Below are 10,218 nucleotides of genomic sequence, written 5' to 3'. Positions count from 1 at the left end.
GGGAGGATGTTGACGAGGCATAACGGCCTGTAGGAGCCGAGGAGACACTTGGGTCGACGTCAACATAATTAGGACAGATTCAAATATTATAGTTACAAACAATAAATAAAATAGTATAAATACTTATCAATGTATAGTTACAATAATAACATATAACAATACCTATTAAAATTACACGTGGTGCCACTTGCCGTGTCCAGCCAAAAAGACTCGAGTTTTGTTCTGAGTACAAATGAAGTTCGATTCATTTTGAGGAAGAAGTGATATTTTTCAGCGCATTGGAGAGTCGTCGAATCGAGATTTTTCAAAGTGGATTTGAATTGTTACCATACGTAGAAAGATAATAATATGTCTCTTTCATTTCGCCACCTTTTAAATATATTTTTGTCCCTGTTAGGTTGGTGATTCCATCTATAAATGATATCCTCATCTATTTTTTTTTTGTGCCGGGAATGATAAAATTTCTTCCTGTAGCTGTTGAGAAGTTAGCTTTAATGAACTGTTCAAGTAATTTTAACAATACTATTTCAGGAACTTCGTATCATTTATTACATATAGTAAATTTAAAAGAAAATCTTTTTAAATATAACATGGGGATATTTGTATTAAAGGTAAGGTTATATAATAATTATGAACAAAGACGTAAATAAACTTTGTTTTAAGTATTGTTATGCAAAAGTTTATGTTATTAATTTACATAAATATTAATGAATTGTTTCTTTAATTTTTCCGTTCGTAAAGGCCCAAGCTGCATGTAAGGTTATGTTTTGTAAACAGTACCTACCTAAAAACTGAGGATAAGTTAGCTTCGAATTAGGATTCATTTTCGAAGAGGTACGATAGTTACAGAACCGTGCCATAAAACTCAGGTAAGTCGAAGAAAAACTTTTGTGCTAAAACAACCTAACAACTGAATTGGATAACTAATGTTCTCTTACCAAACGAAGCATTTGTAGAGTAGTATTCTATTGTAACTTAACCTCGCTTGGTAAATATGTAGTGTACGGATTAGCGCCAAAAAAAAATCGTACAAATATAAAATAACTTTCATTATATGCTCTTTTACGTCCTCTTTTCATAACCGCCTGCGGAGATAAGAAATTCCAAATACTTTAGGAGATATTGAATTTTTAAATTTTCATATTTGGGCAATATTTGTTAAAAAAAATTTAAAATTCCGAAAATACCTTTATTCTGTGCTCTTTAACTTCCTCTTTTCATTAAACCCGGCGGAGATCAGAAATTCCAAATACTTTAGGAGATATGGAATTTTTTTAATTTTCATGATGTGCACTGATGCGGCGTTCAGCGGGAAGACTACGATTCACTCATCCTTCTGGACATACCCGAATACTCACGTTGGCAAGCCTTCTTTTCTTAAAATTAGCAAGAAGTAATTAGAAATACTTTAAAACATTGTGGGTGGTTGGTTATATTAGGTAAGTATAGCTACATTAAAAAAACTGTAAAATCATTTTCAGGTTGCTTAGCAAATAACTTTTTAATATGTAGCTATCCAGCGCTAGGAAACCGTTTACATGATTTCACAGTACAGTAAACTCTCGATTATCCGGGCCTGGATTATCCGGTTTTCGGGTTATCCGTGCTTGATTTTTTTATGAAGTTGTAAAAAATTTGACGTGGTGTGGCTACGCCGCGACTGCGCTGCGCATTTTTTTTTTTTTTTTACTGCTGTGTCAGAAAGCTTTTTACCTGACCCTTCAGACCCTCGTTCCCCGCCATCTTCACCCGTCAATTTGTCACACTTTAAAACCAAAAAGGAATGCCTTGACTGCTGTTTCCGGCTCAACTCCCCCCCCCCTTTTTTTTTTTCATTTTCTTTCCAAGCGTTCTTTACACAGCGCCCCGCCACGTTAAAAAAAAAAGGTCCCTCTACCTCCTTTACCTATTGGAATATTGCATCATTAAAACCTGTAAAGCTACACATGAAGAGTGCTTGTGTTTTTTTTTTTTTTGCCACGCACACGCACGCAACGAGGTCTCACACACGCACAAAAGGAACAGGGCTCTCGTACACACGTTCACACGGGGGGGGGGGGGGGGTGGTAAGGGGGGTGGTTTAGGAATTTACCCTCTACCGGCCGAAGCAGCCAGTAACACAATGGGAGGGGGAGGGCTTCTTGAAACCGCCGAGTGAGAGAGAGAGAGACAGAGAGAGAAAGGGAGCACGTTGTTCGCCACCAGACATCCCTTTCTCCCCCCACACCATCACCCAAAAGCCTTCATTCTTTCTCGACAGCCCCAGCGCTAGGGATGCAACATCGCTCTTAAAAACATCGATATCACGAACATCGATGTTCAAACGAAAAAGCATCGATGTCAAAAAACATCGTTCTGACAACCGATACATCGATGTTTTAACCGATGTTTTTTAAATATTAGGAAAAATATGCCAAAATGATTTAAACTATAGTATGTAGCCAAAAACCATACCTACTACAGATTCCTGACCACAATAACCACAACATATTTACAGTCGTGTCTCGTGCAGAACAAAAACATGTACTAAAAGAAAATTCTGCTACCAAAAACTTAAAAATCCGCATGAACTACTTGACCAGCTCTCAGTAAATTTCAAAGAGTTGTGGACAAATTTAAATGACTACAACTTCACAACATTAGCAGAAGTAAAGGTAAACATTCAAAGGGCATGTCCGTAATTTAAATGTATGTAAAGCTGGCCGTCTGTTCGGGGTTTATGTGTGTCAGTGAGGCGGGATGATAAGCGCGACGCTCGCTGGTGCTTCAGCACAGTGTCTCCTCTGGACTGGCGCGCAGTCTTCTCGTCGTCACAGGATAACTGAGAGAACTGACCGGTGACCGTAACATTATATGACCGAGAAATGAAGATAAAGGTGTACTGCACTGCCATTAAGTGGTTTCGAGATTCTGTATCGGTTGTTTTATGCCTAAAAATTACTCTGAAAACACACCTTTTAGCCAAAAAAAACTAAAAACACAGTTTAATAACTTAATCCGAATTCAAAAGTACCTTTCAGCATTCAGCGAACACTTGAATGATTTTTGTAAACAGACCCCACTCGGATATCTTGAGCACCGTGTGTGTGCCCGGGCAGACTGCAGCCTTAAGACACAGGCTTACTTAAAATAAAATTTCCCTTGTTTGTTATGTTTTTAGTTATCATTTCATGAATATATTGTAAATAGTACAGATCGTGAGAGATCTATTTATCCAAAAAACATTGCGATACGACATTTAGTTTTCAAGAAACTTTCTTTTTATTTTCGATACTTATAAAACTTACATTTTTAAGTATAAATAAAAGTAGGTAAATGCTAAACCATTTTGGTTGGTATCCTTATCATTTTTTTCCAGTATTTTACGAAGTCCAAAATCATTTAAAAAATAACTAATTTTTTTACACAATTTATTTTTAATTGAAAAAAAAATAGGGAAAAAGCATGAAGTGTATGTGCAGGTTTAAAATGTAACATTAATTTTCTCGATAGAGCTAGCGAGACCGTATCGGTACCAATCAATAGCTTGTATGTACAACAAGCTATGAAATTGTCCATAAAGTCTCGCTGCTTTTTCCCTATATTTTTTAACATTTTAAAAAAAAATCTTATGTAAACAATTTTTTTAACGGTATTCATTTTTTCCAATTGATTTTACACATCTTAAAGTACTGGAAAAAATTAATACTGAAATCAACCAAATAGTTCAGTATTTACAACATTTATGATACCTACCTACTTAAAAATTAAGGTTTTTATAGTAAGTATAGACAGTTTAAAAAAAATTGTATCTTAAAAACTAAATGTCGTATCGTAATGTTTTTTTATATATTCAATAAATATTCATGAAATGATAGCCAAAATATTATAAAAATAAAAAACTAGGGCAAATTTAATGATGAACGATGTCGATGTTTTTGGACTTTTTCGTCGATGCATCGGCGATGTATCGCTCTTCAAAACATCGATGCTAACATCGATATTTCATGAACGATACATCGATGTTTTCAAAACATCGATGTATCGTTTGCATCCCTACCCATAGCCCAGGAAACAAAGGTTTCAACCTGTGAAAAATTTGTCCAAAGCTGAATTTTTGCACAGTGGTAGAGTCGACTATGCTTAATAACATACCGAAAGTTTACCGCTGTAGACCTTGTGCGTATCACTGAAAATTTGCAGTTAAGTCCTAGATGACAGCGACTTGCAGCAGTTCATTAAAATGCTTCCCATTTTCGCACTTTTTACCGTAGACTCTCGATAGCTGTATGAAAATAATCTTAAAGCACTACTACTCACATTTATAATGAATAAAGTTCTAAAAGTTAATATTAAAGGTAAGAAAAAAAATGTTAAATTAATGAAATAAGTTTTTTTACATCAGTCAAGGCAATAAAAAGACAATTCACTTAAAAATAAAGGGTCTTACGCAAATATTTCTTTTACAAAAGTTGTTGTATAGTTCTTAAACTTTACAGGGACATATCTCTCAAAAGTCTAGCTTAATTTATAGGATAACTAGAGACTCCCGAGCTTATCAATGTCGTCTACGCACTGCGACAGAGCCACAGCCGCAAGCGCTGTGGCCACTCTCACTCCCACGAAATCGAAGATTTTTAATCTTTGTAAAATTTGCTCCTGACTGAAATTTAAAACAGTGGTAACATTCCAGTTTTCTAGCAACATTTGAAATGTTTACCTCCGTAAACCTTGCGCGGAACACCGAAAACGAGAAGTTAAGTCCTAAATAATACTTTATTGACCTCTCAACAATATCTCACTATAACGTAATTACTATAGTATACTTTCAGAATAGCAAACCAAAACTTACTCAAAACATTATTCTCAATGATTAAATTTAAAAATCTTTCACTACGTTTGACTAAGTATGATATTTATTCAATAATATTAGAAGAGAGGTGTTCTGAAAAAAAGGGCACAAATGAAAATACGTATTACAAAAACACGTAGAGCCCGATGTAAAAACATTAAATAAAAGTAGTTGCAAAGTTCTTAAACTTTAAATTAGTTTATTTGTTGAGAGCTTGGTACAATGTGTCTGACCGCTAAAGCGATCCGAGCCGCGTAGTGTATACTACTGCGAGGTTGTCGAAGTAGGCTCGGGTCGGGACGAAATTCGCCGTAAAGAAACAAAGGTTTTTAATACATGGAAAATTATCCCAAAGAAAAAACTTTGTACAATTTCAGAATGAACGTTTGTTAGTAACATATCAAAAGTTTACCGATGCAAACCTTGTGCGTCACGCCAAAAACGAGCAGTTAAGCCCAAAATGTCAATTTTTTGCAACGATCCACAATCATGGATATTGCAAATGCAGTTTATGGAGTAGACTGACAGTATGGAACCCAAAATAATCCAGAATCATTGCCCTATCTGCGGATAGTGATAAAAAGAACAAAGTTTAAACATCTTTCTATAAAATAGACAATTTAAATCATTAAAGTTAACGAATTCACTTTCATTCAATTTTTAGGAAATATAAATACATTTTACATAAACTTAAAGAGCCCAACATGGAAATCGCTTAGAGTAAACGTTGTTGCATATTTATTCATCTTTAAATTGGTATATTTTTTAAGGGTCTCATACAATTAGTCTGACCGCTGAAGCGATCCGAGCCGCGTAGTGTATACTACTTCGATGTTGTCGAAGTAGGCTCGGGTCGGGACGAATTTCGCTGTAAAGAAACAAAGGTTTTTAATACATGGAAAATTATCCCAAAGAAGAAACTTTGTACAGTTGTAGAATGAACGTTTCTTAGTAACATATCAAAAGTTTACCGATGCAAACCTTGTGCGTCACGCCAAAACCGAGCAGTTAAGCCCAAAATGTCAATTTTTTGCAACGATCCACAATAATGAATATTGCAAATGCAGTTTATGGAGTAGACTGACAGTATGGAACCCAAAATAATCTAGAAACATTGCCCTATCTGGGAATAGTGATAAAAAGTAAAAAGTTTAAACATCTTTCTCTAAAATAGACAATTTAAATCATTAAAGTTAACGAATTCACTTTCATTCAATTTTTAGAAAATATAAATCCTTTTTTCATAAACTTAAAGGGCCCAACATGGATATCGCTTAGAGTAAACGTTGTTGCATATTTATTCATCTTTAAATTGGTATATTTTTTAAGTGTCTCATACAATTAGTCTGACCGCTGAAGCGATCCGAGCCGCGTAGTGTATACTACTGCGATGTTGTCGAAGTAGGCTCGGGTCGGGACGAATTTCGCTGTAAAGAAACAAAGGTTTTTAATACATGGAAAATTATCCCAAAGAAGAAACTTTGTACAGTTGTAGAATGAACGTTTCTTAGTAACATATCAAAAGTTTACCGATGCAAACCTTGTGCGTCACGCCAAAAACGAGCAGTTAAGCCCAAAATGTCAATTTTTTGCAACGATCCACAATAATGGATATTGCAAATGCAGTTTATGGAGTAGATTGACAGTATGGAACCCAAAATAATCCAGAATCATTGCCCTATCTGCGGATAGTGATAAAAAGAACAAAGTTTAAACATCTTTCTATAAAATAGACAATTTAAATCATTAAAGTTAACGAATTCACTTTCATTCAATTTTTAGGAAATATAAATACATTTTACATAAACTTAAAGAGCCCAACATGGAAATCGCTTAGAGTAAACGTTGTTGCATATTTATTCATCTTTAAATTGGTATATTTTTTAAGGGTCTCATACAATTAGTCTGACCGCTGAAGCGATCCGAGCCGCGTAGTGTATACTACTTCGATGTTGTCGAAGTAGGCTCGGGTCGGGACGAATTTCGCTGTAAAGAAACAAAGGTTTTTAATACATGGAAAATTATCCCAAAGAAGAAACTTTGTACAGTTGTAGAATGAACGTTTCTTAGTAACATATCAAAAGTTTACCGATGCAAACCTTGTGCGTCACGCCAAAACCGAGCAGTTAAGCCCAAAATGTCAATTTTTTGCAACGATCCACAATAATGAATATTGCAAATGCAGTTTATGGAGTAGACTGACAGTATGGAACCCAAAATAATCTAGAAACATTGCCCTATCTGGGAATAGTGATAAAAAGTACAAAGTTTAAACATCTTTCTCTAAAATAGACAATTTAAATCATTAAAGTTAACGAATTCACTTTCATTCAATTTTTAGAAAATATAAATCCTTTTTTCATAAACTTAAAGGGCCCAACATGGATATCGCTTAGAGTAAACGTTGTTGCATATTTATTCATCTTTAAATTGGTATATTTTTTAAGTGTCTCATACAATTAGTCTGACCGCTGAAGCGATCCGAGCCGCGTAGTGTATACTACTGCGATGTTGTCGAAGTAGGCTCGGGTCGGGACGAATTTCGCTGTAAAGAAACAAAGGTTTTTAATACATGGAAAATTATCCCAAAGAAGAAACTTTGTACAGTTGTAGAATGAACGTTTCTTAGTAACATATCAAAAGTTTACCGATGCAAACCTTGTGCGTCACGCCAAAAACGAGCAGTTAAGCCCAAAATGTCAATTTTTTGCAACGATCCACAATAATGGATATTGCAAATGCAGTTTATGGAGTAGATTGACAGTATGGAACCCAAAATAATCTAGAAACATTGTCGTATCTGAGGATAGTAATAAAAAGTACACAGTTTTAACATCTTTATATAAAATAGACAATTTAAATCGTTTAAGTTGAGAAATTCATTTTCATTCAATTTTACGGAAAAGTTAATACATCTTACATAAATATAAAGAGCCCTACGTGAAAATCGCTTTCAATAAACTTTGTTGCATATTTATTCTTCTTTAAATGGGTATATTTGTTAAGGGTCTCATACAATTTGTTTGACCCCTGAAGCTATCCGAGCCGTGTAGTGTGTACTACTGTGAGGTTGCCGAAGTCGGCTTGGGGAAGGGACGAATTTCGCTGTTAAGAAACATGGAAAATTATCCTAAAGCAGAAACTTTGTACAGTTGTAGAATAAACGTTTCTTAGTAACATGTCAAAAGTTTACCGATGATCCCTTGTGATCACACCAATAACGAGCAGTTAAGTTCTTAATGATAATTTCCCAAACGATCCACAAAATTGTGTTTCGTAAGTAATTTAATAACTCTATAAATACTTTTTTTAAGTAGGCTCCCAGTATACAGCAAACTTGGTTTGTCCTCAAACGCCATACTACTACGGTAATAGGAATATGAAATCACTACAGACAAGATTTTGTTCCGTTTACTATGGTGAAACCAGAGCTAACCGAGAAATGACCGAACGTCCCGGAAAGTTGTGATATTTGACGATATTGCGCGAGTAGCACACCCGTCCGTGACTACAGAGAATGGATAGTTTCCTAAACCGTTAGGATTTCTGGTACGAACACCCTCTCACAGGTAGGGACATAAAATACGGTCAAACTCTTGCAAAAACATCCACCACCGCTCTTTGCCACTAGCAATCCAACAAAAACTGAATATGTAATGCTACCTATACGTTTTACAACACAGCTCGTGTTTTATTTATTTTCTGGAACAAAAACCCTATTATTATAGGAATTATGTTGTAAAAGTGAAAGAAAAAAAACATTTACATTTACGATGTATCGTTTTATTCAATTTTTATGTAGTAAACTGATTTTAAAGAAGTAAATATATAATTTTTCATTTTGTCGAATACAGGCTACGTTAAAATTTTGCATTGTTCTAATCGAAAATAAAACGATGTATCAGAAATAAAAACAAATTGTTGCTAAAAAAATTATTTTTAATAATAAAAATTTTGAAACAGAATAAATCCATGCAGATATAAAACCAGAGGTCCTCTAGAGTTTTTCATTTACAAGTTCCAAGCTGAAATCGTTTATTGTTAATTTTATTGTGTCAAAAAACATTCATATAAGAAAAAAATGCATATCTCATTGCATGTAACATACACCCTCTCATATGATTTAACTATGTTTTAAGTAATCCCTAAATAAGACCCAGTTGAATGAGTGTCGCAGTACGCAGTGTGTCGCAATGCCGCGCTGGAACGGCGCGGCGGTGGCCGTGAGAGATCAGTACGGCCGCAGTACACTGCAACGCTCTTGTGCTGGCCGCTTTAATGAGCCAACTAATTACGTTAGACTCTTTATAAATATACCGTCTTAAAGCTAAAGGTATAACCAAAAACATTTATTTGGACATTTTTCGCATTGGACTCTTCAAATTGTTGTAAATAGTATTTTTATCTAAGTGGCAAAAATAAAAAATAATATGTCATGAATTAATCGCTTAATATCAAATCTTTAATATTAACAATTTATGCTTTTTACAACATTAATGGCTGCATTAGAGTCTCAAGATTATTTTGGTAGTTTTATGGACAGTCTAAATTAAAAACTGTACAAATGGGTAGCATTTTAATGGACTGCTGTAAGTCGCTGTCATCTAGGACATAAATGCAAATTTTCGGTGATACGCACAAGGTCTACAGCGGTAAACTTTCGGTATGTTATTAAGCATAGTCAAATCTACAACTGTGCAAAAATTCAGCTTTGGACAAATTTTTCACAGGTTTGTGCCTTTTTAAGTCTTGGTTTCCTGGACTACCAGCGCCAGCATAGCCGCAGCCTTTGTTTACTGCGTGAACCGTTTTTCCCTTCCAACTAACGGTATTTTTCATTGTTGAAGATGCCATTGAAATCACTCTTTCTTACGAAAGAGCCAACAAGGAAGCACTCGTAAACCAGATTAGTTTAGGATTACTATTTACGTAGTCAAACTGACGGTGCATTTCAAAACTCTCGTAACTTCGAAGGTCTCGTAGTATCCCATACTCGTAGTTATGACTGTAAAGTGCATCCTAATTTTAATAGGCGGAATTAACAAGAAACAATATCTTGCCGCGCGAGGTAGAAAAATAAAATGCAACAACTGGAAGGGGGGGAAAAAGGTGTATAATATTGTGCTGTGGTTAAGACACTTATTTTATAGTGATACTGGATAATAGGCCGTTAAAAGGGTGGAGGGAGATGCTGAGTTGGGACTGCACCGCTCTCCCTCCCGTAGCAATAAAGGGGGCAGGAGAAGGATGGCGGCAACACAGTGCCAGTATTGTTTACGGTCCAATAAGCTGGCACACGGGTATACAAAGCCTTTGCTTGTACTCATAAAATTCTACTGAAGAGACACTCTTTTGCCAGTAAATACACCATTTTTAAGCGGTGAAAC

The 10,218-nt window shown here is 35.2% G+C and overlaps 1 long non-coding RNA gene across 1 annotated transcript in view; it reads left to right on the top strand.

Moving 5' to 3' along the window:
* Positions 1 to 446: 446 nt before the first annotated feature.
* The window catches only part of LOC134529063 (uncharacterized), a 52,168-nt gene continuing 42,396 nt past the window's right edge, over positions 447 to 10,218 (top strand). The window contains exon 1 of the long non-coding RNA XR_010074452.1: positions 447 to 611. This is a non-coding gene — a long non-coding RNA (uncharacterized LOC134529063). The remainder of the gene's footprint in view (positions 612 to 10,218) is intronic.

The sequence above is a fragment of the Bacillus rossius genome, chromosome 2, assembly GCF_032445375.1.
Source record: "Bacillus rossius redtenbacheri isolate Brsri chromosome 2, Brsri_v3, whole genome shotgun sequence".
In the NCBI taxonomy this organism is placed as follows: domain Eukaryota; kingdom Metazoa; phylum Arthropoda; class Insecta; order Phasmatodea; family Bacillidae; genus Bacillus; species Bacillus rossius.
This window is presented reverse-complemented; position numbering and strand designations above follow the sequence as displayed.